This window comes from Dermochelys coriacea, chromosome 6 (genome assembly GCF_009764565.3).
Source record: "Dermochelys coriacea isolate rDerCor1 chromosome 6, rDerCor1.pri.v4, whole genome shotgun sequence".
In the NCBI taxonomy this organism is placed as follows: domain Eukaryota; kingdom Metazoa; phylum Chordata; order Testudines; family Dermochelyidae; genus Dermochelys; species Dermochelys coriacea.
The window spans coordinates 47,588,070-47,611,129 of NC_050073.1; the positions used below are offsets into that span (position 1 = coordinate 47,588,070).

Sequence of the window (23,060 nt, forward strand, 5' to 3'; positions counted from 1 at the left end):
GTGATCACTTAAGATAAGCCATCACCAGCGGGGGGGGGGGGGGGAGGAAAACCTTTCATGGTGACAAGCAAAGTAGGCTAATTCCAGCTGTTAACAAGAATATCAGATTTCAGAGTAGCAGCCGTGTTAGTCTGTATTCGCAAAAAGAAAAGGAGTACTTGTGGCACCTTAGAGACTAACAAATTTATTAGAGCATAAGCTTTCGTGAGCTACAGCTCACTTCATCGGATGCATTACGAAAGCTTATGCTCTAATAAATTTGTTAGTCTCTAAGGTGCCACAAGTACTCCTTTTCTTTTAACCCAAGATAGTTATACCAGTATGCAAAATGTATGTTGACCAGTCTTTAAATGGTGAATTACCTCTTTGCTCCCCCTGCACCTTTTGAATTCTCCTCTGAGTCAGGTTAGCAGTAATGTTTAGCTTTCTTCAGCCGAAGCAAATAAGATTTTGGGATTTGTCTTTTTACATGGGGGTCATTCTTAAGTTACTATTCCAACGATTTCTGTTCTGGGGAGCATACATCATTGCAGGGGTGATTCTAAAACCAGAGCCAGTTACTAATTGAAGTGCCAGGGAAAAGTATTTCATACAGCCCTCATCTAAAACTAGCAGATGTCAATCGATAACCAAACAAATTTATTAACAACAACAAGTTTGATCCCAGCCTTAGGTTCTGCCAAGGTTCATCGCCATTCAAGTATTTACAACAAAGCTATAAATCTGTCAAAGATGGGGCTCATCAAATCTTAGCTCTCTTTGCCTCTTCCATTTAATTTGGGCTGTTCCTGCTATGCATTTGGGACCTCTTTCTCTCACACACAGAGAAGCAGCCCACTAGAGTTTCCCAATGGCTACTGAAGATAATGGATAAGGAGCTCTGAGTCCTTGGATCTGTGTGGTGTTCCCTGGCTTGCAAAGGCAACTCATACTCCCATGTCACGTTACCAGAGAGTCTATGCTAATTTGATACAAAGAATTGTATTTAAAAAACAAAATACATATTTATGAGGGATGTTAAAAACATAAAGCAATTATATGGCTTGCAATGAAATAAACATCAACATGAAATGGGAATTAGAAACTAAATAATTAATTTTCCATTTATTTGGAGCTTCTAAACAGTAAAACCTGGAGAGCAAAGAGGGAGGCGTGTAGGTGGCTTAAAGAAGTAGTGCTTTTTGTCTCAAGAGATCTGTGGTCAAACAAGACTGAGGTCACAATGTATGTATTGTATTTTCCTGCTTGGGGAAGGGCTGGGTGGGTGCGAGGCAGTCAGTATGTGTGGAAGTCCTCATTATGCAGTGGCCCTACTGTTGTTTGTAGTGTATTTGCTCAAAACGGGCCAAGAATTGGAATAGCAGCATATGATAGCAACGTAGTCTAGAGCACTGAGCGTAAAAAAGTCTAGGACCTCCTGGGTTCTACACCTCCTGGGATCTACACCTGTTTCTGCCACTCATATTAAAGTACATACTTCTAGGGTGTTGGGAGGATTTCAAATTGCTTTACAATCATATTTGAAAATAAAGTGTTCTTTGCCGTTATTAATTTTGCATGTTGCATTGACATACACCTACAGATCTGTGTGGGGCCTAGGTCTGGATTAGAAGAAGAGGATGTAGTTCAGAAATGAGTTCTGGAGGAGAAGTTTGAACAGTCGCTGCCCATGTTATCCCCAGTTTATGGCAGTGCCATCAGCACTATATCTCAATGAATACAAAATACATTTCTAAAAAAGGCAGAAATATACTAAGGGATTTGAGATTGTGCCTTTGGCAGATGTTAGGAATGCACTGAGCTCTGCTGAACCTATGGAGAATCAAACTTGTTTATACCAGATTGTTCAACTTTATTCATAGATCGTCGTTTCTTTGAACCTTGTAGATGCTGAGTAACTAACATCAGTCTCTTTTTAGAGGTTGTCCAGGAGACCATGCCAGGCCTTCCTGAAACATATGTTGTGGGAAAACCTGTTGGAGTATCTTGCAGTTTGTCACTCTTAGGCTCATCCTGACCTGTTATGATGGAGAGGTCTAGAGCTGACTGTTTTCTCTAGAGAACCCCTCTCCGAACCCATGAGAATTTGACCTCTTAAGGCTGCCAGTGTTCGTGTCCCCGTTAACTATAGTTGTCATAGAGGGCTGGACTATTTCTGAAATAAATGCATTGGCTGAAGCTAAAGGGCTTCAGAGATAGAGGGCTGTACCTGGAATTGAATGGGGAGCCAGTGTAATGTATAAGGCACCAGTGATGCTAAAAGCCCCAGCACTAGGAGTGTTGCAGGAAAAAGATACAGAGCCCCCTGTAGGTGAAGAGAGAGAACTGCAGAGACTTGCCTGTAGGCAAGTTTAATTTGCTTATTTTTTCACTCACTCCAGGATAGTCTCATGAAGTGGCATTACTGGGAATTTCTGTCGTCCAGAAGAAGGTTTATTTAAATTCCAGTCCAGAGTGTCCAACTCCATTGGAAGTTGATTGCGACATCCCATTGGAGATGATTCTGTCTGGAGCAGAGTTGGTGGATTGGACTGAAGGACCAGAGCTAACCTCAGTGGACCAGAGCAGTTTATAGCAGACTGTGCAAGCTGATAGGGAGACCCTGCACCAATCTGACTACTACAGAATTAGGCTGGATTTGGAGCTGTAGGTAAAGTTTTGCTTGAAGCAAGAATTTTGAGTTTCCAGCAAGCCAGCTAGTGAGTAACAGACTCTGGGTTCTGCTATACCTTGCATATGGGTTTTTTGTTTTTTCTTAATTTCATTTTAGTACTTGATATTTGTCTTTTTCCAAATAGAGTTGTATTTCCAAGGTCTTTTGTGTGTGCCTGATGAGTGGGGAAAGGAACACTATAAAAGAGGACATGAGCTTTATGTTCAAGTAGTTAGAACGTGTATATGCATTAAGGTTTTAGGTGGAGGCTCAAGCCAAACATTCCCTTTATTTTGAAGGGGTCTCCTACGTGTAACCCAGACAACCCATTTTACTGCTATCGCACAGCAGAAGGGTCACGGTATTGTGTTCTTTGACCTGTATCAACTAGAAGACAGTCTGCTTTGTGGTGGATAATTGCTGTATCCTCTAGGTCTGTTTTCAAGACCAGCTTCTTGCCCATTGCATAGAACTCGTCAAGGGAAACAACTGACTGATGTAACACCTGCACAAGACAGCGTTGGAAACTTCCCTTCTTTCAATCTTTCCTTACTCCTGGTGTCAGCTTATGAATTCTAGACAGGAGATGATTAGACAGTGACACTGTGAGATTGATCTTTAGCTGTGTTTGGTAATTACATGAAAATATCCAGAGAGAAGTTTCCCAGCCAAACTGGATATAATTCAAGATTCTTTAAGTAAGGGAATTTTTTGGGTAGAGGTGCTTGAGAAAACACACTGAAGTGTTATTGCCAGCATCTGCGGTGGAGCAAGAACTCAGCACGATGCCTTTGCAAGCTGTTTTGAGGGGTAATGTAGCCTAAGAAAGGAAACCAAGCAACATGGAAAATCCTGTGCATATATAGTATATTAATTTCCCAGAGAAAACCAAGGAAGACTTTTGCCCTATTCGTTACTTTTTTACCAGTACCCTGACAATGTTCCTCCTTCACAGAAAGTTTACTGTATATTTTGGGGAGAAGGAGATATTGTAAGGGGTAAAGAATGAAGGAAAACAGTCCCAGGATACTTTGAATATATTGTTTGATAAATTTCCCTGCTGCATGTTTATTACATATTCACGGATTAGTACTTGAACAACTGTTGAGTCAGCGAAATATCTCAAAAACTGCATGTCTAAATAAATCAATTGACAAGCCTTTCTATCTGTTTAGGCTCTCCTATTATCAATGAGCATGCACCTCCCAAGTAATGAAAAATAGACACAATAATCTCTGCCTTTTTTCCTTCCCAGCGTGTAGGAGAAACAGCGTGATTAATTTATAAAGTTTTTGGCTTCTGTGTATTTGAAAAATTAATAGAAGGAAAGCTGAGTCGCAGGCTTGCCTCATTTATTTGTTACTTTTTCAATCCTAGTTTCACTCCACTTCTTTTTTCTTATAATAAGCCCTGGTGTGTCTCTTCTTCATACCTTCATTGACTGTTTCCTATCTTATTTCATTTTCTTTCCTAGTTCCTGTATTATGCTCTCTTCACCTATTTTTTTCTCTTTCCTGGAAATAATAAAACAGGCCCTCTATATGCACAGTACACAAAGCAGCCACTTCCAGAGTTTGTTGTGTATGCAGCTAAACTAGGGCTCTCCTACTCGTACATCATTATTCTTACACTTAAGTAGCATCACTAAGGGAGTAAGTGGTCTGGGTTAAAAAAGAAAAAATGCATGTGGCAGAATCTATTTATTTTTCCCCAAATAACAGCTTTGGAGAACATTCAAATCAAATCACCCCATACAACTTCCTGTTAGCAGCCATGGTCTCTCAACTCTTGTCTGAATGCCACCTGGTGGCTGGACACTAGAAGTCATGCCCAATTATCTGAACTCATAGCCACTGGCTGGAATTGGGCTGTGTGTATCCTTTATCTCCTCTCAGCAGAGACTCAAATCTCAAGACTTTAAAGCTGCTGCTTGCAAATCCTGATCAGGTGAGCCTAAGAATCTCTCTCTGACCCAGCTCTGCTAAACCTGTCTCAGCAGGAGTTTCCTCTCTGCATACTTTACAGCATGATCTGTGCACCGTATGTTTTACTATCTTGATTTACTATATGTGTCATGGGTGATTCCAGCATTGCTGGTGATTCTGTATATGTGGTTAACTTGGTGGGAATAGCTTCCTGATGCTTTTGACATTAGGGTTGTGTTTGGCAGCAGTGCCTTCCTGTATGACACCAGAACCAAACAAAGATAGGGGAGAAGAGGGCCTTGAAAGGAGTTACTGAATTAAAACATCTGCTGGCAGTGGAAGTTTGAACAGGTACTGGCATAGCGATCTAGTTCTGTAATGCAATCTGGGATTTACCACCACCTCTTCCTTTGCAAACAGCAGGTAGCACATGTCAAAGCAGTTCAGTTTAATACAGGAGACTGAACTTTCAGTCTTTGGCCTAGATCATCCCCTTCTGCAGTAAGACCCCTGGGATGGTTCTCAGGGGAGAAAATCTGAGTAAAAGTTGCAAGGTCTTTCCCCTAAACTGGTGGTGCCGTGTCTCGGTACCAGCCGTAGCCCCTGGTGATTTTCCTTTTTCCAGTTCCCTAGCTGCACAGCTCCACCGGAGAGAGAGCTGCCATGGTCTCCAGATGCCTCTGGAACTACACCCCCCTAGATGTCTTGTCTTGTCCTAGGGAATTGCCAAGGGACTTGAGGGAAGACAGTGTGCATTCTTTCCCTCCAGCTTTGTCGTTTGTCCTCTGTCATTCCGAGTTTTCATCCCTTCCACCCAGACTCTATGAAGAAGCATATAGAGGGATAGGAAGTGGTGCCACAAACAGCTGAACCTCCCTTCTATATAGGAGTGTGGGAGATCTGCATAGTGTATCCCTTCTCTGCATGGATCTAGGGGTACGAATGAAGTTACTATTGGTGGGACTTTTAAAGGACCTATTAAATATCAGTGGGACATCTGTGATTCTATAACTTGTGTCACTAAATCATTTAGGGTAGGATTTTCAGAAGTGCCTGTGTTTTTCAAAAAGTAAAAAGACAGAAAATTCAGGGCTGCAGATTGAAGAATTAATCTGAACTGGATGCAAGGTTTCTAAACGTTATACAATGCAAACAGAAGACATGTAAAGATTTTTTTTTTTTAAGCTTTGATGTCCTGTTTTGAAGGAGGCTTGTTTAAGTAGCAGCCACTCAGTTTTTCATGTTTTAATTCCTGAGGATATACAGAATCATAAAAATTATGGCTGGGAATGACTTGTGAAATCTCTAGTCCATTTCCTATCAATTCAGCATCATTCCCCATAGGAATGCTTTGCCCAGGCTAAATTTCAGTGCTTCAGGTAATGGGGATTCCACTAAATCCCTTGGGAGATTATTCTACCTTCTAAGAGATGTTATTAACAAGTTTCCATATTCTGACATCTCATTTTCCTCTAAAGTTTATACAGCTTTGGACTGATTTAAATATTTCCTTTCCTCCTTGTGAGGAGTGTGTGCTTCTTAGAGCTCTGTAGTACTGGCCTTTTACGTCAAATATGTTAGAACAAGTCTTTACGTACATCTCCCTTCTGTTCTGTATGCGGATCGGAATTCCCTAAGTCTGATCCCATCGACCTCCCCCAGCCTGAATGAGAGTGGGTTTATCTGATCACTTACGGGCAAAGATTGATGCAGAGATTAAAGAGCATATTACACTGCACCGCTCTCCAGTGTGCTTTCTCTGTTTCTGTAACAATACTGTGTATCTACCATGTCCATTTAATTTGTGCCCTACATTAAATAAAAACTCCATCCTTATTCTGCACCATTAAACCACCCCTAAATTGGGTTTTTATGGGGGTTGCCTGAGCCAGTCACTGTCCAGAGGTTTTATTAAGCCTTACTGAATTACTTTCCCTTGTAGGAAGGTCCTAATTGATCTAAAAAGATGATGGTGGTAGTGCCGAATGTATCTAGACAATGATTAATTTTCCGGGTACGCTATCAAGGTAAAATTAGTATATTTTTGAAAATGATCCCTCCTTGTGTCACTAGTAACATTAGATTATTGTAACAGAGATTTTTGAAACACTGTATTTGCTTCTACTATTTTGTATGTGACTCATTCGAGATAGCGAAGCCTGGACTAGTCAGTTTCCCTCCTCTGCTTCTCATCACCTCTGGACTAGCACAGTGCTGTTTTGTTTCATTTCACAAGATTCCAGGGAAATGTTAAGTTGAATATGTTTTAATTTAATTTATTTAATAACACTATTCATTTTAAACTACCACTCTTCACCCCTAGATCTTAAATCACTTTTCCATTCATGGATGGAGACACTGGGGCACAGAGATGTCACTTACTTTAGGTCATGCATCAGGTCAATGACTGAGCAAGGTCTCGTGATTCCTGTTCCAGTGCCCTGTCCGCTGGCCCATGTTGAATTTATTAAACTTTCTGTTACTGAATCTTGTAATTCCTAAACTCTAACCCTATCTCACAGAGTCTACTTCAATGTTTGTGCGTTTTCAGTGATTAATCTGATGCTTGCAGCATGTGGTCTTTAGGTTCCTGTCCTGTCCTGCCCCACAAAAAACTCTGGAAGCAAGTTCAACAACCTTGAGGAAGCAGGCAGCCTGTGGTTACCAACATTTATATCAGTGGGGCTTGGGTGCATGGATTTAACTTAATTATGAATGCTGGCCACATTGAGAGATGATTTGATACAATAAACTTTTTTGCCTTTAGGCTGTATGTGGCCTTTCCTTGTTGGAATTGGAAGAACTCCATCTTGTGGCTGGACACTGTGTATGAGAGGCTTGTGCTACCTGTGCAGGCTGTGAAAGCAGCTCAAGGCATTTATTTCCTTAAGCACTTTCAAACCCGCCTGAAAGATTTCAGGAAGTTAAACCTGTGTCTTAGTTCCCAGGTGTTAGGCAGATGTTCAGGGAACAGATGGGGGGGGGGGGAGGGAAGGGAAGGGAGTGTAACATTTTTTCCAAAGACACTTCTGGTGCATTTGTCATGGCTTTAAGTCATGTTTTATCACTGCTTGTAATGTGCTTAAAGTGTGTTTGCTTACTGACTTGACTCAGTCCTGTATCAAGCACAGATTTAGCTAACATCAATTTTGTGAGCCCGTCTGTATAGGAAAGTAAAGTGCAGCTTCAGGTGTGTCCTTTGACCCTGATGTTTATGCTGCTGCCTCCCAGTTTCCATTTGCAGAGCTGTCAATTGCAGGGGAACAGTTTCAAGCCGAGAGTCGTTAAAACAAACAAACAAACAAACAAAAAACAACCCAGCATCTTTTATAAGCAAATCAAGATACTCAATAGAATGCACTTTTTTTTTTGTGTTTGCAAAAAAAAAAAAAAAAGATACGAGTGGCCATGCTTGGCAGGAAAATGCGTATTCAGAGCCATGAAAATGCCAGATGTTACCTGGCTTCCATATCACCTACTCATTGTCTTTTGGGCTTGCACTCAGGGTTTCCCACCTGCCCCAGTTTTTGTGCAGTATTCCCATAAGCCTTGCTTGTAGGAGGCAGGAAAACCTCCTGAATATCATTTTAGACTGATTTCATATTGTTGAGACCTGGAGTGTCGTATTGTGAGATGAGGTGGTAACAAGCTTGCCTGGGAAGACCAACTGTAAAAGCAGTTGCTTTATTCTCCTTACCCTGCTCAGTAAGAAGCAACTGCTGGGGGTACAGAGAAACTCTGCCCGCAGAAGAGCGTGGGTGATTCCTGTGGTAGGGACTGAGGGTACACAGTGAGGATTTGTGAGCAGTGGTGGTGGATTTTTTATGTTGATTTATGTATATCCCTACCATTATAAATCTGCAGGAAGCCACGGAGGCTTCGCTTGCCTCAGGTTGGACGGGAGGAGCTCTGTCCTGGTGCTGGGAGTGTGATCCAGGTCCAGGTCATGTTCCTCCCCACCCCCATGAGTGGTGATATTTCCTTGTCTTCTGTCCTCGCCTCAGTTCCCTGCATTCTTTGCTTCATGTGGATACAGTAACACTTGAAAAAGAGTCTGCCAATAATTTTTTTAAGTTATCATAATTACTAGAATAAGCACATTGAAATGGTGAGCCCAACCTTATTAACATTAAGTGTAAAGAGACGGCAGGGGGTGCTGAGATTATTTTTAAAGAAAATACTTTGTTTGGCCAAAATGTTCTAAATCCATTGGAGTTTCCCTTTTTTCTGCATATATTACTCTCATTAAAACTCACATCCACTGATTTCTAATGTCAAAGTGTATTCATTTATTCACTCGCTCATTCATCCGCTCAGTCTCCCATTCATTCACTGGTAGTTTTTAAGCAGACCAGAAGTTCCTCCCTGTCACTAACCTATTCAGTGAAAACTTTTCATTTGCCCCTCAACAAGAGTGCCTTGAAGTAGCAGGCACTTATTAGGTGGCCTTCATTTGCTGAATGATGGAGGCCTCAAATGAACTGAGAGAATATATTAACTACCTAAGAGTGCAGCGAGCAGAGGTTGCCTGGATTGGTAAATTTGAAGCCACTCAGTTCTCTCCTTTCTCTCTTTCATTAGAAAAAATATTCTTGGTTCCTCACATTGATTCAAGTCTTAAATTGTTCTGATGGGTGTGTGTGAAGAACATCTTTCTGTGACATGCACAGATACACTTTTGCATTAGTGGACACACAAGCTTTGAAAGATCTAGAAGGTGACATTTTTGGGTCACCCTTCACTGCAGCAGTTTTGCATGTTTTTTGGTGACGGTGATGGGGGTGAGGGGAAGGGCTGCTGTTTCAGTTCAGGTGCCTTCGCCATATATCCTTTGATGCAACCCTTAAAGTATGCGTAAACAAACAAGGGAGCTGCACTGGGGATGAGGGGAAGATGCGAGAGCATAGCTTTCCCTACCCAGGGATAGCAGGGCATGCTCCCTGTTTTTAGCAGAGGGCTAGCTACATGTCCCAATCCCTTCCTACTACTAATTTGATGTCCCCTTTTCCCAAGTAATTCCAAATGGCCTATATCCCATGAACTGTATGACACTGACTCCCTAAACTATGCGTGACAAGACTGCCCAACTCAAAGATAATGGCACCTTGAAGTGTAATCTAAATATAACTAGAGTAGACAGCAGCTTCCCATATATTTAATAATAAAGTGTAGTTTATGGGGACTAAACGTCCTGGCACGCAGCTCATCTAGGTTCAAGATGAACCATTGAGACACGCAGGACCTATTACTCTGTGTTAAAGAGAAGCACAGCAGTAATCCATGTTGTAAACACCATGGTCTCATTTGGTTTTTAGTTGCTTCTTGGGCATCCTTTCCCTTAGACCTAGAGGAGGCATCCCCCATCACACTTCCTTGGTCGAGCATCTACGCATTCATACCTTTCAAAGATGGGCCTCTTATCTTTGAATCACTTATACATATTGTACTAAATGAATTAATTTACAGTGGAGAGCTTTTCCCCAGTTCCCAGGTTTGTTTGAACTGAGGGACAGTGCAATTCCTTGAAAATTAGGGTCCCTCCCCCGATCCCCTTTTGTTGTTCTCTGTGGCTAGAGCGCGCACAATCAATTAACAATGAACAATAATCAATAAACAGGGAGGGTGCCTGCCTACTTCATGGTGGCTGTGATTAGGAGAGTTAATCAGTTAATGTTTGCCAAGCATTCTGAAGATGTAAAGTGACATTTGAGTTCTAAGTAATATAGTTAATCTGTCATTTGCATGGGCGTCATGGTAGATCTGTGGATCAATCTACACTTACAGGGTGGATGAGTATCATTAGTGGTTAGACAACACTCCATTTATACACACACATTTTCGTACAACCTTTCATTACACACACTTTGCTGTTTGTACAGCTTTTATATAGGAATCATTGAAAAAGAAGCCATTTCTGGGGTGAAACACCTATTTAGATGCGGCTGCTTAGAACAGGATGTGAAGCATGCATTACTGAATTTAAACTTCAGGAGGAATATGTCAGCACAGTGTCGTTATCCAGACTGGTATTGGGCCAGGGCACTGTGGCTCTCAGCCCAACTCTTGGAAAAAGTGCCATAACTCTAACAAGTGGACAAGACCTTGATTTAAAATTTTATTCCTTGCTTGCAATGGTTTATCTCACATAATTCTGTAAATGGCTTTTTTTAAAAACTTGAACGCTTGGACAGTTGGCATGAGAATAACAGAGTCTAGCTCAAGCAGTGCACCTTCAAAATCTGGAATAAAATAAAAGTATGCTGTTAAAACAAACAGCTGCATTGCTTTGATTTATAATTAATCTGTAAAGTCTTAGTCTTGTCAATATAAAACAAACGGAACCTGACTATCTGACAGTGGCATCTGCTACTTGAGATGAAGCGTCCTGCATTGTATTGTTTGCATTCCACTGAAACATGATAGCTTACTCTTGCATAAATGCTGGCTTTCTGGGGCTCTTGTGAAGAAAAGATTCTGTGGTGATAAGCTATCCTACCTTAAATAAATTTATTTAATTCTTGAAAATAGCAGTAAATGTGTTCAGGAGCTCAGGTTCTGGCAATATTTTTAAAATTGCTTTGTCATCTCCCAAAATATATAATAGCTTGTTTGCACTTTGTGTTTAGATAAGTGCAGGATTTGTGTAGAGCCTCTAAAGTGATATTTGGGGATGTCGTGTGATTCTTCACCTCCAAAGAATGAAGTTGATGCTTGTCCGTTGTAAATGCCTGTGGTACACTGTGATAACAAAAGAGAATGTGTATCTGTGTACACACATACCTGGAACATCCTTCCATGCATAGAGGGAAATCGCTGTGACGCTTACTTCAGGCAGGTTCCCTATTGGATAAGCAATATGACAAATCTTGTTAAAGTACCCTACGTAATCTTTTTGGAAAGTGTATTTTATTAGACTGGATCTAATTACTTTTAAAATAGATACTTAGTGTGGGAGGAAGTGGAGTGGCTTACTAGGGGTGGGGAGGAATAGAGAATCGATAGATAACCAACACACATCTATTGGGTAGGAATTCACACTGTGGTTTCTTTGACCACACATAGATGAACCAAATCTATGGTCTTCAGAGTGCTGGGTGAATAGAGTGAATTCTCAGTTACTGCCATAGATATGCAAGCTAACTGACACTGCAGCAGGACAGTATTGTTTGTTGGTGACCACCTGGTTGTAAATAGGGCGGTGAGGACAAGCTATAGAAGTGCATTAAGATTTGCATCTGGAGAGCAGTACAATCTATTGTGGGTTATAATATCTGTTGCGTGGTGTCAAAATGCAGGATCAGAATTTTTCTTTTAATCTGATAGGTCTGGTGGTTTTATGGAGGGAGGCCCATAAGGTGGTCTTGTGGGCTATGTATGCAGGTTTGTTCAGTCCTCTTATGAAAACGAATCGCTTCTGACTTTTGACAGCAACAGGAACTGAAATTTCAATGATACTTTGAATGGACACCTGATCCAAGATCTGAATTAAAGACATATCTCTTTTAAAAGGATCTTTAGTAGGGCTGTCAAGCGATTAAAAAATTAATCGCGTGATTAATTGCACTGTTAAACAATAATAGAATACCATTTATTTAAATATTTTTGGATGTTTTCTACATTTTCAAATATATTGATTTCAATTACAATACAGAACACAGTGTACAGTGCTCACTTTATATTTTTGATTACAAATATTTGTGCTATAAAAACAAATGAAATAATATTTTAATTCATCTCCTACAAGTATTGTAATACAGTCTCTTTATCATGAAAGTTGAACTTACAGATGTAGAATTATGTACAAAAATTAACTGCGTTCAAAAATAAAACAATGTAAAACTTTAGAGTCTTCAAGTCCACTCAGTCCTATTTCTAGTTCAGTAAGTAACTCAGACAAAAAATTTGTTTACACTTGCATGAAATAATGCTGCCCTTTTCAATGTCTCCTGAAAGTGAGAATGGGTTTTCACATGGCACAGTTGTATCCCGTGTCACAAGATATTTACCTGCCAGATGCATTAAAGATTCATAGGTCCTTTCATGCTTCAACTGCCATTCCAAAGGACATGCTAATGAGGGGTTCTGCTCGATAACGATCCAAAGCAGTGCAAACCAATGCATGTTCACTTTCATCCTCTGAGTCAGGTGCCACCAGCAGAAGGTTGATTTTCTTTTTTTGGTGGTTCAGGTTCTGTAGTTTTGACATTGGAGTGTTGCTCTTTTAAGACTTCTGAAAGCATGTTCCACACATCATCCCTCTGATTTTGGAAGGCACTTCAGATTCTTAAACCTTGGGTTGAGTGCTGTAGCTGTTTTTTAGAAATCTCACATTGGTACCTTCTTTGTGTTTTGTCAAATCTGCAGTGAAAGCATTCTTAAAACGAACAACGTGCTGGGTCATCATCAGAGACTGCTTGCTATAACGTGAAATATATGGCTGAATGTATGGAGTTGCGTAACAAAAAAAAATCTACATATGTAAGTTGCACTTTCACGATAGAGATTGCATTACGCATCTATTGTATGAGGTGAATTAAAAATACGTTTTCTTTTATCATTTTTCAAGTGCAAATACTTGTTACAAAAATAATATAAAGTGAGCACTGTATGCTTTGTATTCTGTGTTGTAATTGAAATCAATATATTTGAAAATGTAGAAAACATCCAAAAATATTTAAATAAATGGTATTCTATTATTGTTTAACAGTGCCATTAAAAATGTGATTATTCACACTTTAATTTTTTTGAGTTAATCACGTGAGTTAACTTTTAAGACAGCCCTAATCTTTAGTCTTTAGGGCCTAGGTTCTCAACAAGGGAGCTCACAAATAGGTGTCGGGATGTCCTTCTGGGAGGAGGGCTCTTGCTAGGGGGGATGGGTGCTCTGTATGGAAAAGGTTGAAAACTGCTGATTCAGATTAACGAGTCTTTACTCTATGCATGTGTGTGCGCATGCACGCAGCTCAAATTAAATTTAAGTGGAGGCAAGTAATATGTGCACATGGAGAATAGTGCCTCTTAGCATCATGTTCTCAGGTTGCTTCAACCTATTCAACAAACTCACTATACATAGCTAGCAGTGACTATATAATGGTTTTAATATTGAAATCTGTCAGTGCTTTTCCAGTCTCTCCATCCATTAAGCCTTTATACAGAGTGTGAAGAGGGTAGCTTTAAGCTTTGAACAAAATGCAGTAACTTAATGATTGTTTTCAGCTCAGTGTAATCTCTGTAACCTCTTCTTTTAATGTCAGGGTTTGACTTAAACATTACACTGCCATCCTCAGGGATATTGCAAATCCTTTCCCTTCCAGCCCCCCGAATTCAGCCAAATGAGTCATGCTAGATTTGCCTATGCAATGAGCTGCACTGACCTGTCACAGGAACCTCGGCAGTCTTCCCGAAGCAGCATCACGAGAGATTAACTTTATGTGAAATGATGTACATTAATATTAAATGCTCAGTGATGATTGTTCCTATGATTAGTTGACCATTGGCTCGCCATTACGCTGATCTCTGGAAAAATGGATGTTGAGAGGATCTCCACCCTGACTTCATCTGTAAGTGGATTCTTTTCCCTCATTTTGGTCATATGTTATCCATTGACTTCTGCAATGCAGCCTGTTTTATGGATCTTGCAGTCAATGCTTCATGCCCTGTCCTTGCCAATGAAATGATTACATTGACTGTTGTAACTACGCAAAATATTTCTCACATTTCACCACAATGTTGCAAATAGGCCTTTCTCACCACATGCTGCAAATTGGGATATGCCTGTTTTCCACTGCAAATCAACCCATTCTCAAGCAAAACACAGAGCTATTCCAAACACAAGGTGCCTTTTGAAATTTGAATGAGACCTTTCACAGGATGAAGCTCAAAATTGGAAATTTCATATTTGAATATCAAAATTTTGCATGTTTTTCTATGAAAATAGACATTTAGTCTGTCTCGCAGAGGATTGAAATTTGAGGTGTGTGAAATAACTTGAACTAAAACTGAATCATTTTATGCAAAATATTTCCCCAGTATTGTGCAGCTGTAGTGCCATTAAAGGAGCAATCTTGGGCGCTGTGATTGGATCTAGCCATCTAATACATTGTGGGGACTCCTGACATAGGTAAAATACTACTATTGTACCATGTCTTTTTAACACATTAGAACAGGGGTCTCATACACGTGGGCTGCATGCGGCCCGCAGAGCTATTTCCTGTGGCCCACCATAGATGCCAACTGCACCGGCAGCCAAGTTCGTCTCCCCGCTCCTCTGCCTGCCTCCCAGAGCTTCCCACCGCCTAACAGCTGTTTGGCGGCACTTAGGACTTTCCAGGAGGGAGGGGGAGGAGCAGGGACATGGTGTGCTCAGGGGAGGAGGTAGAGAATAGTCAGGCCTGGGGTGGGGATTTGGGGAAGAGGTTGGAATAGGGGCAGGGTGGGGGTGGATTTGGGGCGGGGACTTTGGGGAAAGGGTTGGAAAAGGGGCAGGAAGGCATGGGAAGAGGCGGGGCGGAGTCGCATGGACTAGACGAGCAGTCTGAGGTATGAAGTTCAGCATGTGTGATTCTTTGCTGTGAGTAGTTGGGAAGAATGTTTGCTAAAAGTGGCAACGTATTTTGTATGAATAGTTCCTCCCCAGCCTGTCCAGGACTAGCATCTGGAGACTGGCGCATAAGAGCTCCCAGCCCTGCCTCTCCTCTACACTACCCAGATTTCACGGGTGACAGCAGATTTCACAGGGGAGGTCAGATTTCACTGTCTGTGATATATTTTTCATGGTCATGAATTTGGTAGGGCCCTAGCAATAGTCTATAAAGTAACTAAGGACAGAGAGGGGAGGGCAATGAAATACACAAGTAGAAGCCGGTACCCACCTATAAACAAATCAAACTTTTCTTTTATTGGGGCAGAGCCCTGGAAGTTGGGGCGAGAGGAGGGAAGAGTTTTTCTTCATTTGGTATCTGCCCATCTCCCAAGTATTTAAAGTGATGGGTGGAGGGACATGTAAGTATCTTGATAGATAGAGATCACAATTTATGGTGGTAGGGAGAAAAGGTGGTGGTGCTACCCTGAATCCTCATCTCCTGTGGGGAACCATCTCTGAGCAAATGTGTTTCTATTGGGGTCCCACAGGGATCAGTTCATGGCGCTACGCTAGTTAACATTTTTATCAAAGGCTTGGGGGGGGGGAAACTTAAAATAATCCCTGATAAAGTATATTGATGAGACACAGATTGGGGGAGTGGTAAATAATGAAGTGATCTAGTCATTAATACGGAGCAGCCTACATCGCTTGATAAGTTGGACACAAGCAAATGAAATGCGTTTCGGTATGGCCAAATGTAAAATATGTAGATCCATACTTAGAGGGTGGGGGTTGTTGAATCCTGGGAGCAGTGACTCTGAAAAAGATTTGGGAATCATGATGAATACCCAGCTGAAAATGTGCTCCCAGTGTGATGCTAATATCTTTGGATGCATAAACGGGAATCTCGAGTAGGAGTAGAGAGGTTATTTTACCTCTACATTTGGCCCTGGTGTGATCATTGCTGGCACACTGCGTCCAGTTCTGGTGTCTACAATTAATAAATAATGATAAATTGGAGAGGGTCCTGAGAAGGGCCATGAAAATGATTGATTTAAAAGATTGGAAAACATTCCTTATATAGTGGTAGATTCATAGAGCTCAGTATATTTAGCATAACATAGAGAAGGTTAAGAGGTGACTTGATCAGCCTATAAATAACTAGAGGGGTACATATTTAATAATGGGGTCTTCAATCTAGCAGACAAAGATGTAATGAGATCCAATGGCTAGAAGTTGAGGCTAAACAAATTCAGACTAGAAATAAAGTGGTGTATTTTTAACATTGTGGATAACTTGCCACTAGAACTGTCCATCAGAACTGGATTCTCCATCCCTCACAATTTTTAAATTAAGATTGGATTTTTTTAAATTTTATTTTCTAAGATGCGCTCGACTTCAAACAAGAATTATTTTGGGGAATTCTAAGGCCTGGGTTATGCAGGAGGTCAGGCTAGATGATCACAGTGGTCCCTTCTGGCTTTATAATCTATGAAGAGCAGGAAAGCAAGCCAGTCTACTGGTCAACATCAAAGTGCTGCCTTCAAGTATCAAAGCAATGTTAACTTGATTCTAGGGCTGTCAACTAATTGTGGTTAACTCGTGCAATTAACTAAAAAAATTTTTTTTTCACGATTAAAAAATTAATTGCAGTTTTAATCGCACTGTTAAATAATAGAATACCATTTGAAATGTATTCAATATTTTTGGATGTTTTTCTACATTTTCAAATATTGATTTCAATTACAACACAGAATACAAAGTGTACAGTACTCACTTTATATTTTTATTACAAATATTTTCAGTGTAAAAATGATAAAAGAAATAGTATTTTTCAGTTCACCTCAGACAAGTACTTTGTGCGATGTCTTTATCATGAAAGTGCAGCTTACAACTGTAGATTTTTTTTGTTACATAACTGCACTCAAAAACAAAACTATGTAAAGCTTTAGCACCTATAGGACTACTCAGTCCTACTTCTTGTTCACCAAATGCTAAGAGAAACAAGTTTTTTTACATTTACAGGAGATAATGCTGCCCACTTCATATGTCACCTGAAAATGAGAACAGGCATTTGCATGGCACTTTTGTAGCCAGCATTGTAAGGTATTTACACGCCAAATATGTCAAACTTTCGTATGCTTCGGCCACTGTTCCAGAGGACATGCTTCCATGCTGATGACAGTCATTTTAAAAAAAGGGTCAATTAAATTTGTGACTGAACACCTTGGGGGAGAATTGTCTCCCCTGCTCTGTTTTACCTACATTCTGTCATAAATTTCATGTAATAGCAGTCTCAGATGATGACCCAGTACATGTTCATTTTAAGAATACTTTCACTGCAGATTTGACAAAACATAAAGAAGGTACCAATGAGAGATTTCTAAAAATAGCTATAGCACTCGACCCAAGGTTTAAGAATCTGAAGTGCCTTCCAAAATCTGAGAGGGATGAGATGTGGCGCATGCTTTCAGAAATCTTAAGAGCAACACTCCAATGCGGAAAGTACAGAATCCGAACCACCAAAAAAAGAAAATCAGCCTTCTCCTGGGGGCGTCTGACTCAGATGATGAAAATGAACATGCATCAGTCCACACTGCTGTGGATCATTATCGAGTAGAATCGGTCGTCATCATGGACGCATTGTCCCCTGAGATGGTGGTTGAAGCATGAAGGGACATATGACTCTTTAGTGCATCTAGCACGTAAATATCTTGCGATGCCGGCTACAACCGTGCTGTGTGAACGCCCGTTCTCACTTTCAGGTGACATTGTAAACAAGAAGTGGGCAGCATTATCTCCTGCAAATGTAAATAAACTTGTTTGTGTGAGCGATTGGCTGAATAAGAAGTAGGACTGCGTGGACTTGTATGCTCTAAAGTTTTACATTGTTTTATTTTTGAATGCAGGGGATTTTTGTACATAATTCTACATTTGTAAGTTCAACTTTTATGATAGAGATTGCACTATAGTACTTGTATTAGGTGAATTAAAATATACTATTTTTTTGTTTTTTACAGTGCAAATATTTGTAAGCAAAAATAAATATCAAGTGAGCACTGTACACTTTATATTCTGTGTTGTAATTGAAATTAATAATTTGAAAATGTAGAAAGCATCCAAAAATATTGAAATAAATGGTATTTGATTATTATTTAACAGCGCAATTAAAACTGCAATTAATTGTGATGTTTTTAATTGCTTGACAGCCCTACTTGATTCATTTCACTATTGCGGGAGTAAGGCTTCTCTCTTAAAGTAGGTAAATTTTATGTCATAGCCACTTTCAGACAACTCTATCACTTATTTTTACAAGATTGTTGCATTGGTTTCTCATCAAATTCATACAACATCTGAACGTGGATCCAATTTTTAGGGAACTGCAGTTGGATGCAAAGCTCAGCATAATTGTGTACAGATCTGTTTATACACTAAGCTTCCAAACTGCTGGCAAAGAATGACAAAAGATGAAAGTGAACTTTAATCATCTGATTGAGAGCTTTTAAGAGACTTACTGTTTGTTTTACAGTGTTTTCTGAAAGCAACATAAATCTTTTTTTAAATTGAGGCATTGAAATGATTTGTTGGCAAATGTATTTTCCTCTGCAGCCCTGAGACTTGAATTCATATCTCCCATCCTACAACTCTTTATACTTATTACCAACATGACTTTTTTTAACATGCATATAAAAATCAGTTCCTCTGTGTCCTCAGGGACTCTGATAAGCTTTAGGGGAAGGGGGAATCATTGCTATAATTTAAGCTTGAAAGAGAAGCTATAATTTCAGGCAATTTAAAAAAGCAAACTGTGTTACAAGTAATAAGTTGACTGCGTGCTGAAGAAGGCAAAAATCTCCTAGTCCTTGCAATTGTTGTTTGCACTCGGATATGCATCCAGACCCTGCACATGGTAACATAGTCAGCAAAAGATCATATAATCTCTATTTTTAACAGAGCATTTTATTTCTTCTATGCATGGATCAGGATGCAGAGAAGAAATGCATTGTCTAGATAGTTTCTGGTGAATGAGAAAGCAAACTTCATTTAAGTTGGAAAAAATACAAAGTCAGTTTCCACACTGAAAGTTGCATGCATTTGTATAAAAGCTATTTAAAATGAGCCTAGATAACCTTTAAGGTCATCTTATAATGTGAGCATTCGCTTGTTGTGTTTTGATTCCAAGTGGAGCAGAAATTGTGCTATTGCTAGTCTCCATAGACACTGTTCAATGAGAAGCTGATGGGTTACGTAGTAGGGGGGTTGTTTCTTCTTTCGATGTGTTGGGTGAGGGAAAGGTTTAATATGCACAATTCCTCTGTGCATACAGATAAGACAAGACCTTTCAGTGTGATGTAACGTTTCTGTTGATGGGAACCTACTGCATATTTTATGACGTATAGTAACTCCTCACTTAACGTCATCCTGCTTAATGTTGTTTTGTTGTTAGGTCGCTGACCTATTAGAGAATGTACTCGTTTAAAGTCCTACAGTGTTCCCTTATAATGTTATTTGGCTCCCCCGCTTCACCTGCCCGGTGCTCCGGTTGGGGTGCGGGGTCTTTCCCTGCTCTGTCCGCCTGGCATTCCAGCGGGGGAGTGGGCAAGTCCCTGTGCCATGAACCCGCTCCCCGGCAGGAGCGCTGGGCAGGCAGAATGGGGAAAACCCCTGCTCCCTGACCCCGCTCCCTGACCCCACTCCCCAGTTGTAATGCCGGGCAGGCAGAGCAGGGCAAGCTCCCACACCCCCAACCTGCTCCCCGGCAGGAGTGCTGGGCGGAGCAGGACAAGCCCCCACGCCCCGACACTGGTCCCCGGCTGGAACGCCTGGCAGGCAGAGCAGGGCAAGCCCCTGCACCCTGACCCCACTACATCCCTGCCTCAACCAAGCTTCACAATAATCATTGGTGAGTACAGTATTACATTGTTTGTTTAAAATTATTTAAAACTTACACTAATATTAATATATATATATGTGTGTGTGTGTGTGTGTATATATGTGTGTATATGTCTTTTGTCTGGTGAAAAAATTTTTCCTGGAACCTAACCCCCCATTTACATTCATTCTTATGGGGAAATTGGATTTGCTTAACATCGTTTTGCTTAAAGTTGCATTTTTAAAGAACGTAACTAGGATGTTAAGTGAGACGTTACTGTAATGCAAAATGTGGTGCTGTCTCTCATTTAGTTAATTTGCTAGGGAAAAGAGCTTGTATAAGAGGAAGTATGGAAGGTGTAGTCAAGTTGTTGAGACCCTCCCCAAAGAAATCAAAACCACAGTGCCCAGAATGCAAAACAGTGAATCAATGGTGGTTCAGTGCAGAAGATGAATAGATTTTCCTGCACTCTTTACACGTTCCTTTACTTTTGTCTCATCCATGCTGGTATGTTGTTCTTATAAAGTGAGGGAGACTGAGAGAGCTCTTTTTGTCCAGTAAGATCTGATGTTAATTTTTATCCTATTTTCCACCCTGATTTATCTAGTCAGTTGAAATGAGTCTCTTGGGTAGAAGGAGGGGAGTTAATATTGTTGACCTGATTAAGAACAAAGAACAGCCAAATAGGGTCAGACCAATGGTACATTTAGCCCAGTATCCTGTCTTCCAACAGTGGCCAATGTCAGGTGCTTCAGCGGGAATGAACAAAATAGGTAGTAATCAAGTGATCCATCCCCTGTTGCCTATTCCCAGCTTCTGGCAAACAGACTCGGGACACCATACCTGCCCATCCAGTCTAAAAGCCACTGATGGACATATCCTCCGTGAATTTATATTATTCTTTTTTGAACCCTGTTAGTGTCTTGGCCTTCACAACATCCTCTGGCAAGAAGTTCCACAAGTTGACTGTGCATTGTGTTAAGAAGTACTTCCTTTTGTTTGTTTTAAACTTGCCACCTATTAATTTCATTTGGTGACCCCTAGCTCTTGTGTTATGAGGAGTAAATAACATTTCCTTATTTACTTTCTCCACACCAGTCATGTCCCCCCTTAACTGTCTCTTTTCCAAGATGAAAAGTCCCAATCTTATTAATTTCTCCTCATATGGAAGCTGGTCCACACCCCTAATAATTTTTGTCACCCTTTTCTGTACTTTTTCCAATTCCAATCTGTCTTTTTTTTGAGATGGGCGACCAGATCGACACATAGTATACAAGATGTGAACATACCATATATTTATATAGGGACATGATATTTTCTGTCTTATTATCTATCCCTTTCTTAATGATCCCCAACATTCTTTTAGCCTTTTTGACTGCCGCTGCACATTTAGTGGATGTTTTCAGAGAACTATCCACAATGACTCCAAGATCTTTCTTGAATGGTAACAGCTAATTTAGATGCCATCATTTTATATATGTATAGTTGGGATTATGTTTTCCAATGTGCATTACTTTGCATTTATCAACATTGAATTTCATCTGCCATTTTGTTACCCAGTCACTGTTTTGTGAGATCCCTTCGTAACTCTTCACAGTCAGCTTTCGACTTAACTATCCTGAGTAGATTTTTATCATCTGCACGTTTTGCCACCACTGTATTTCAGTTTTATGCTGGTGCCACATCAGTGATTTTAATAGAAATTAAACAGTGTAAATCCGGAACAACATACTGATGAATAAGCCAGTTAGTTTTAAACTATTTATATTTGAATTATTCTGATATAATATACTAAATCCATGTGAAAAATCATTTCCAGCTAAGGGCCAAAGTCCCATCTGAACTGAGGGGGGTGTGGTGGTGGAGCGGGGAGGCAGTTGGAGCTGTTCTTAGTTCCCAAATTCTCAGGCATCCCTGGCTCATCTGTGATATAAATTAGAGCATCCTAAAAGCTGTTCTAATTTATGACAGAGGACTACATCCAAAGGTCTACATCCAAAACTTATGCTGGTATGGTAATGTCACTTAGGAGCATGGTGATTTTTTTTTAACAACATTTTTCACAGGCAAAAGCACTAGTGTGGATGAATTTATACTGAAGGGAGAAAAGTCCTTTTGTCGGTATATCTTATTTGGGTACTAGTATAATCTATACTGGTCAAATGACTCTTTTGTTAGTATAAGCTTCATCTCCACTAGGAGATTTTGTTGGTATAGCTATGCCATCAAACCCTTTCTAGTGTAGACAAGGCCTGCAATCCCTGAGGGACCATACACCATCTGAGAATTGGTGAATGGGAGTGGGGCTCTGTTTTGTCCCTAACGTACCATCGCCCCAGGGAGCGGGGAGTTGACATTGGAGCTGGCTACTAGTTTTACTCCTTCACTGGGGGAATTCTCAGCTGGCCAGTTACAGACAGATTACATCCTCCATGTGCCTCTCAGGTTGCACAGAGGAGATGGAACCAGGACTGAGAACCTTGCCGAAGATTTTTGTGACGTAAACTCTGTAAAACCAGAGTTCAATCTGAAAACATATCCTCTGGTGCTAGAACAGTATACTCATAAGTGTCTTGCCTTCTTCAGGTAAGACCTCAGAGGTAGTTTTATGCCGGGATCATATTTATCTAAACCTTCAAGGCATTTAAAATATATTGGTAAATACCTTTTTTGTCTTTAATATTAAAACATGAGATAGTGTTTTTGGTTCTCTTCTGTTATAATCAGGAAGCTTATCTTCACTTCCCTGCCATTTTTTTCTTTCTTTCAGCTGCTAACTGTGAATAGTAATTGGGTTTTTCAGAGAGAAGAGGATATGTATATGCCCTTTTTTTTTGTTGTCTGGTTTGAACCTCAAAATTCCGTATCTTTAAATGTCACTTAGCTCACAGTGTGGGTTGTTACCTTCTTTAATTCTTGAAAAGCCAGCCAATTTGAATGTAATCCAGCACCATGAGATGTCCCCCTTTCAAACTTATGAGTTTAAGTGCTCGTAAAATGCAAAATTTATGTTTAAAAAGATAAACA

At 40.3% G+C, this 23,060-nt stretch overlaps 1 protein-coding gene and 1 long non-coding RNA gene across 3 annotated transcripts in view; both read left to right on the forward strand.

Moving 5' to 3' along the window:
* Positions 1 to 23,060, forward strand: part of LDLRAD3 (low density lipoprotein receptor class A domain containing 3) — a 164,648-nt gene that overhangs the window by 98,811 nt on the left and 42,777 nt on the right. The gene's annotated exons all lie outside the window — the stretch shown is intronic.
* Positions 1,113 to 3,817, forward strand: LOC122460631. Its single transcript, XR_006282068.1, has 2 exons — positions 1,113 to 1,224; positions 2,382 to 3,817. It is a non-coding gene; the product is annotated as an uncharacterized LOC122460631 (long non-coding RNA).